We start from the raw sequence: 7,686 nt of genomic DNA, 5'->3' as shown, positions 1-7,686 counted from the left end.
GGGTCGACCAGATGTCCGCGCCGAGCGCCGCGGGACCGCAGGGCGCTCGGCCTTCTCGGAGGCTCGAGGGCTCCGGCGACCCGGCGGACGAGCAGCGGCGAGGCCGCCGTGGCCGCCGCCCTGCCGGGTCGACCGGCGACCCGACCCCCGTGTCTCGGGGGGCGGGGGGGGAGCGGGTCGACCAGATGTCCGCACCGAGCGCCGCGGGGCCGTGGGGCCGCGGGGCGCTCGGCCTTCTCGGAGCCCCGAGGGCTCCCTGGAGGCTGCGGACGAGCAGCCGCGAGGCCCCCGGGGCAGCCGCCCTGCCGGGTCGACCGGCGGCCCGGCCCGGACTCGGGCCCCGGGTCCCGTGGCGCGCGGGTCGACCAGATGTCCGCGCCGAGCGCCACATGGCTGCGGGTCGCTCCGGCTTCTCGCAGTCCCGAGGGTTCCGCGGGCACGTAGCTGCGAGACCCGGGCGGCTGCCCTCCGCCCGGCTCACGGGGCGCTCGTGTCCATCAGCTGGTCGTGCGGAAATCCCGTGGTTGGCCTCCCTCCCTCCCTCCCTCCCTCCCTCCCTCCCTCCCTCGTCCAGCCGCCACGTTTTCGGGGTTCGTGCGACTGGGATGAAATAGACCTTCCCAACGTCAATCGGAGATCATCCATCATACCTCTCGAGTCCCCAAAAGCCAAGAAACACGCCAACCAAAACGCTTTTATTATGCCAACGGTTCCCGTTTTCATTCCTATCGTTTAGGGAGGTTTGGTGGCAGCAGCGGCCGAAAGCAAAAGGAAACCCGAGGAAAGCGGCTCCATCCACCAGGGCTGTGTCTCATCGGTGCCGACGCAGGAGGGACGGGCTTCGTTCGTTCGTTCGCTGCGGCCCAAATTCCCGGGCCGCCCGAGGACCGCTCGCACCGGCCCGAGGGAGGGAGCCCCGGCAGGCAGGATGCCTCCGGGGAAATGGCCAAGTCGACCGCGCGACCCACAACCCGCCCGACTGGGGGCGAGAAGGAGCATGGAGGAGGACTCCGTCCCCTAGTCGGCAGACGGCCCCGGGACAGGGACGTTCGCCAAAACCTCCCCAAGGCCGCTTTCCGTGACCGAGTCGGCCTCCCCGCCTGTACTCGTCCCGGCCCGAGAAACGAGACGCGGGGTGGATCGGGACCAGGCCACGCACCAGGCCGGCCGGCGCGGCATCCTCCCTCCCCCGACCTGACCTGACCTGGACGAACGCCTCCCCATCGCCCGCCCCCGCGAGGCTGATCCGTCCGGCCGGTGAGGAGGCCGCTTGTCGGGCGCCACCTGCTGCCCGGCATCCTCTTATATAGTGTTCGAGGAGGTCGACCAGGTGGCCCGGCCTGGATTGGGGGGGGGGGGGCGCGGGGTGCGGTGTCCCGGGCGGCGGGGGACGGGGGGGGGGTAGGAGTGGAGAGGGAAAGGTGGGCGTGGAGAATGCCGGGGTCGGGGGTCGGCGCGGGGCGGGGCGGGAGTTGGGGATAGGGGAGGGGCGGGAGGCCGTCTGGACATGGAGGGTCGGAAGAGCGGTGGTGACAATGATTTTCATTATCATTTAGAAAGAAGAACGTGGACTTCTTTAGAGGAGTCCTTTGAATAGCTTCTCCATTTAGTTAACATACATCCAAATGGAGGTCGGGAAACTTGGGTCCTGTTAACATATGGATGGAAGTGGAAAGAACTATCGCGATGACCGTCCTTGTGTTTCTTTTATTTTTTCTTTCTTCCTGCTCCCCAAAGCCGCCCCCCCCACCCCCGCCCCGCCCCGCCCCGCCCCGCCCCGTCCCGTCCCGTCCCGTCCATAGTTGTAGGTTCCAGTGGTAGGTCTTTCGCGTTTCTGCTATGTGGGACGCCGCCTCGGCGTGGCTTGAAGGGCGATGCTGGGTCTGGGGCTGCGCCCAGGATCCGAACCGGTGAAAACCTGGGCCGTCGAAGCCGGGGGCCGGGGTGGGGGGCGCTACTTGACCGTTCGTCCACGGGCTCGGCCCCCGGCCCCTTGTTTTCTAGGGAGAGAGACAGAGAGACCCGATCCATTTTCCCTTGGCCTCTAAAGCGTGCGTGTGGTCGAAAGGCGACAGAGAGAGGGGTTCTGGTCCAGAAAGCCCCGACTGCGCCGCCGCGGGGATCGGTCGGTTCCGCCCGAACCGTCCGAGTCGGAAAGGAACGGACAGCTTTCCTCCTTTGGGCCCCTGACTTGGGACCGACAGGGGAAGAGGAACAGGCCTCTCTCCCTCACACCCTGGCCCCTTCCTCCAGGACGCCCTCCTTCTAGTCAGCCCGCCTCTGGCTTTTCCACACGCCGACGACCGCTCGTCGGCATGGACCCACCTTCCTTGGGGGACACCACCACACGACTCTCCCACTCGTCTGCCTGCCTTTCGTTGGCGTCGCTGCCAAAGGCGAGGGGTAGGGGTGGCGGTGGCAGGGACGGCAGGGGCCCAGCGGCTCTCTGGCGGGTGAGGAAGTCTTGCTGGTTCTCCTAGGTCGGTGATCTTTCTCGATCTCCACACACATTCTTCGTTTGGGGAGCCAAGAGACGCCCTCTGAGGAATCCCTATGGCCAGGGTCGATCACTTACTCGCTCACTGCCTCGGCCTCGGCCTCGGCCTCTGTCCATCTTGTCTCTCTCCCTCCCTCCCTCCCTCCCTCCCTCCCTCCCTCCCTCCCTCCCTCCCTCGTCGGTCTCTGTGTGTGGACGTCTAGGTGGAGGCGAGGCAGGGAGGCCACCCACCCACCCACCCACCCACCTACCTCGTGGTTTACCACACGCTCTACACGGAGGTAGAATTCCCATCCCACCGAATCCATCCTTTCCACGGGGCACAAGCCAGTGGCCTTCGGGAGTCTCTCTCCCCAAGGTGGCGCATCCGTCATGGCTATCTATTTCCAGAAGGTTTCCGTTTCCATCCCCTCCCCCCGAAAGAAAAAACGGCCCCACTCCCGGATCTGCCCCACCACGATCACCACCACCGCTGCCGCCGCCGCCGCCGCCGCCATCTGCTGTCGCCCTCTAGGGTTGGACCGTTCTAGCTCTCTCCTCTGTGTGGAATCGCAACGTAGGTCGCCTTGGATGTCTGGCACCTCTCACTTAGCAGAAGGTTTTGGAGGCTCAGGCTGGGCCACGCTTTGGCCCGGGTCAGTGTTCCGTTCCTCCGGATGGCTTCCTCGTTTTCCACGAGAAGGAGCCGTGAAGACGGAAAGGAAGGGCGGATGGATGGCTTTTCCCGTGCTACCGAGTCCCTCTCCCCTTTTCCCCAAAGCGTGAGGGGCGGTCGAGAGGATCGTCTCTGATGACAAAAGTCAGAGGCACCCCGGGTCAGACACCGTGCGAGGCGTTGGTGTGTTCTCGAGAGGAGAACACGTCCCCGTCAGCGTTTCCTGTCGTTCTCGTTCCGAAAGGATTCACGCGCCACCCCGTCTCCCTCAAGGTCTTAGGGCTGTCGTGCTCCGCAGCCGTCACGTGTCGTGGATCCTGGGCACCACCACGCCACCCCGCCCCCCCCCCCCGCCATAGCTGTCGATCGCTATGTGGCACGCCTACGTTTGCCCAAAAGAGCAGTCCGATGGACAGCGTGGTGCTTTTCCCAGCAGGCAGGCAGGTGAGAGTCACCCCTCTAGAAGGTTTCCAAGCCCCGTTCCATTCTCAGAGGCAGCTCCTTTGGCCATCAAGGAGGCAGGCGATGGGGGTGGGGGTGGGGATGGGGATGGGGCAGGGGCCTCTGTCCCTCTGTCGCGGTAGAAATGATTGGGAAAGGAGGGACAATGGGCGTAGGTCGACCATCCTGGGCGGTGGTGCTTTGGGAGCTTTTTCTAGAAGAAGGAGCGAACGGCGTTCCCTGGGAAGGGAGGAAACCAGAGGAGGTCCCCCTCAGACCGACCTGGCACGAGAAGGACACACACTCTCTCTCTCTCTCTCTCTCTCTCTCTCTCTCCCTTTTCTTCCTGACTTGAAATCAGGAGACAAAACTCCCCTGCCAAAGGGGCCCTCCCAAAACGGGGAGTGAGGAAGACCTCCTTCTCTTCACGGCTGAAGTTCTCCCTGCCTTTCCTGGACGGGAAGGATAGCACCTACGCCCGCTGCCGTCGGTGACTTTTAGTCCCCCTGGAGAGGAAGAAATTCTTTCCCGTGGCCGAACCCTGGCGGTTCGTTCGTGCTGCAGAGGACGTGACCCTCTCTGACACACCCAGGAACCTCCTCGCTCCGGGTCGAGGAGAGGGAGTTCTGTTCTGTGGTTTAGAATGGTGCTTAAAAAGGGATGTCGCTTACAAAGGGTCCTCGTCCCCCTTCCTAAACCTAAACGGACGGCTCGGCTCGGAGGCGTGAGATACGTTTCGCATCCTCCTCGTCGTCTTCACTCAAAGTTTTATTGGAGTTTGGAAGATTTTATTTTTTGTCTTTCCTTTTTCTCCCCAAAGCCCCCCGGTACGTAGTTGTGTGTTCTTCGCGGTGGGTCCTTCTAGCGGTGGTATGTGGGACGCCGCCTCAGCGTGGTTTGATGAGCAGTGCCGTGTCCGCGCCCGGGATCCGAACGAACCGATGAAACACTGGGCTGCCTGCAGCGGAGCGCGCGAACTTAACCACTCGGCCACGGGGCCAGCCCCTTACTGGATTTTCAAAACAACTCCGGGGGCCGGCCCGGTGGCGCGGCGGTGAAGTTCGCACGTTCTGCTCCGCCGGCCCCGGGTTCGCCGGTCCGGATCCCGGGCGCAGGACCCGGCACCGCTTGGCGAGCCACGCTGTGGCAGGCGTCCCACCTGGAAAGTAGAGGGGGATGGGCACGGATGTCAGCTCAGGGCCAGTCTTCCTCGGCCGACAGAGGAGGATTGGTGGCAGATGTTCGCTCAGGGCTCATCTTCCTCAAAAATAAAATAATAAATCGATTCGATAAAATGTCAAATAACACAACCGCGGGATCACGCTTAGAGTCACCCTTGGCCCGATGATGCCACTCCCCACCCCCCCCACCCCCCTGCCCCCCACCATTTGGAGGTGCCGTCAGTGGGATTCGTTCCTGTTTGTCCATCTTTCTTCCTCTTTTTTTTTTTTTTTTAAAGACTGGCACCCGAGCTCATTGCCAATCTTTTCTTTTCTTTTTATTCCTCCTCCTTCTTCTTCTTCTCCCCAGAGCACCCCAGTACCTAGTTCTATATTCTCTTTGAGGGTCCCTCTGGTTCTGCCGTGTGGGACGCCACCTCAGCGTGGTTTGATGAGCGGTGCCGTGTCCGAGCCCAGGATCCGAACCTTCCAAGCCCCGGGCCGCTGAAGCGGAGCGTGCAAACTCAACCGCTCGGCCACGGGGTCAGCCCCTCCCTTCCTTCCTTCCTTCCTTCCTTCCTTCCTTCCTTCCTTCCTTCCTTCCTTCCTTCCTAAGGAGGAGGAGGCAGGCACTGTGTGAAGTCGCCAGTGAGTCTGTGGAAAGAGACGGAGGATTTCCCATGGGAAGCCGGGGCGGGGGACACGGACCGATGTCGTGCGAACTTGAAGGTGAAAGATCAAAAAACCCACACACGCCTAGAGCGGCGGGTTGCCCGTTAGGAGTTTGCTTGCCGGGCCCATAACGCAGGGCTCATCGATGAGCCAAACCGTCCGTGATCCTCAAGCAGTCTAGTAGGGTTAGAGAAAGGAGGGGGGCACTCTTTCTGCCCCAGATGAGGCGAGTTTCTCAGACAGCCACCCTGCCCCAACATCTCCCCTCCCTGCCTCCCGGCCCTTGGTGGACTGCGGCCTAAGGGTGGGGGAATTGAAGAAAGCCGTTCAATGGAAAAAAGCCCGAGGCCATGGGAGAGAGCTTCCTGCACTTGAATGAAGCCCTGACGCCAGGCCCATCGGAATGAATGGGCCTGACCTCCCCTCCCCCCTCCCCCCTCCCCCCTCCCAGGCTGGCGACTCGGCAGTGGAAGGCTAGGGGTTTCTTCCGAAATGGTGAACCGGCCCCCTTGTCCACAGGAAAACCACACACGGGTACAGCCTAGGCCGGATCTCAGGCCAAGTCGTCAGGGTGGCAAGATGATGGCGGATGAGAGGAAACTTGTTCTGGGACCGCACCGCCCCCCCCCCATCGCCTCTCTGGCTGAGAAGAGGGCTGGGGAGCGGTGAGGGTCAGGGGGAGAGTGGGGGCGGGGCCGGGACAGGGACCACCGGGCAGTAGGACGGGAGTAGCCCTGAGGCCTGCCTGCCTGCTTCCTTCCCTGCCGGCGCAGGGCTGAGAGAGGCACGGGGCACGCTGGCTCCTGCCCCTTCACTCATTCGGGAAGCCTCCTGTTGTTGCTCCTGAGGTGCCGGCTGCGGTGACAGACAGAGCAAAACTCCTCTCTCTGTCTATTTCTTCAAAGGCCCGAGTCTGAGCTACGACAGATTCCCCTGTGGCTCAACCCGCAACCTCCCATCCTGCCAGACCAGACCCCTTGTCTAAAAACCTCCACTGGAGGAGCTCTTCCACCTGACTCGGAAAGGAAACACCAGCCCCGCCTCAGCCTCACACCCACCACCACCACCACCACCCGCCCCCCCCCCCCCGCCCCACTCTCCTCCGGACCCAGATACCTAACAGAGGGAACAAAAATCCAAAAATCCTGCTGCTCTCCTTCTACCACCTCCACTTCAGAAGAGTCAGTCTCCCCCGAACACCTCAGACTCTGTGACTTCCCGCGGCCTCCCTTTCCCCGTCCCCATTCTCTCCCCGGACGGGCCCCATCTTACACTTGAACGACAGCTCCACCGCTCGGGGCAGCTGGACACGATGTCCCAAAGTGGCCCGGACGGTAGCCTGGTCGATTCCAAAGGACCCACGCACGCAGTCGGCCATAAACGTGGTGTGGAGATCGTGGACGTTTGCGGGCCTCTGATGAAATCGCTGCTCCGGGGACCCCGGCGTCTAGGACCCGTCTTCTCCGTGTTCTTCACACCGTTGCTCCTGGGCCGGTTATTCTCTTCCCTCTCACTGACCTTAACGTTTTGTCTCTGCCATTGAATTTTGACTGTGCGAATGTGACTTGCCGCTGTAGGGCTGCGTGGATCTCTCAGGCATCCTGCTGTGCCGTGCGGGGGGGGGGGGGGGGGGAATCCTTGGTGGGTGGGTCGATAGACGTCCCTTTGGTTGTGCCCTGGAGGGGAGAGACAGAGGGGACGACTCAATCCACCACGAACGCTGATGTCGCTCCGATAAACCTGTAGCGGTGATTCTAGTTTATGGCCCGTGTCCTGAAAATAACTTCCCGAAGGGCCAGCCCGGCGGCACAGCGGTTAAGTTCGCACGTTCCGTTTTGTCAGCCAGGGGTTCGCAGGTTCGGATCCAGGGTGCGGACGTGGCGCCGCTTGGCGAGCCACGCTGTGGTCAGCGTCCCGCCTATCAAGGGGAGGGGGATGGGCACGGATGTTAGCTCGGGACCACTCTCCCGGGGCAAAAAGAGGAGAATTGGCAGCAGGTGTCAGCTCGGGGCTCGTCTTCCTCGAAAAATAAATTAATTAAATTAATAAAAACAACTTCCCAAACCTCTCTGATAACTTGAAGCTTTGAAGTTTTGCGAGGTGAAATCAGGTGATAAAAAAGTCCACGGACGGGGGCGGCCCCGTGGCCGAGTGGTTAAGTTCACAAGCTCCCCTTCGGCGGCCCAGGGTTTTGCCGGTTCAGATCCCGGGCACGGCACGGACACGGCACCGCTCGTCGGGCCGTGTGGAGGCGGCGTCCC

Source organism: Equus asinus, unplaced genomic scaffold, assembly GCF_041296235.1.
Source record: "Equus asinus isolate D_3611 breed Donkey unplaced genomic scaffold, EquAss-T2T_v2 contig_812, whole genome shotgun sequence".
Lineage (NCBI taxonomy): Eukaryota > Metazoa > Chordata > Mammalia > Perissodactyla > Equidae > Equus > Equus asinus.
This window is presented reverse-complemented; position numbering follows the sequence as displayed.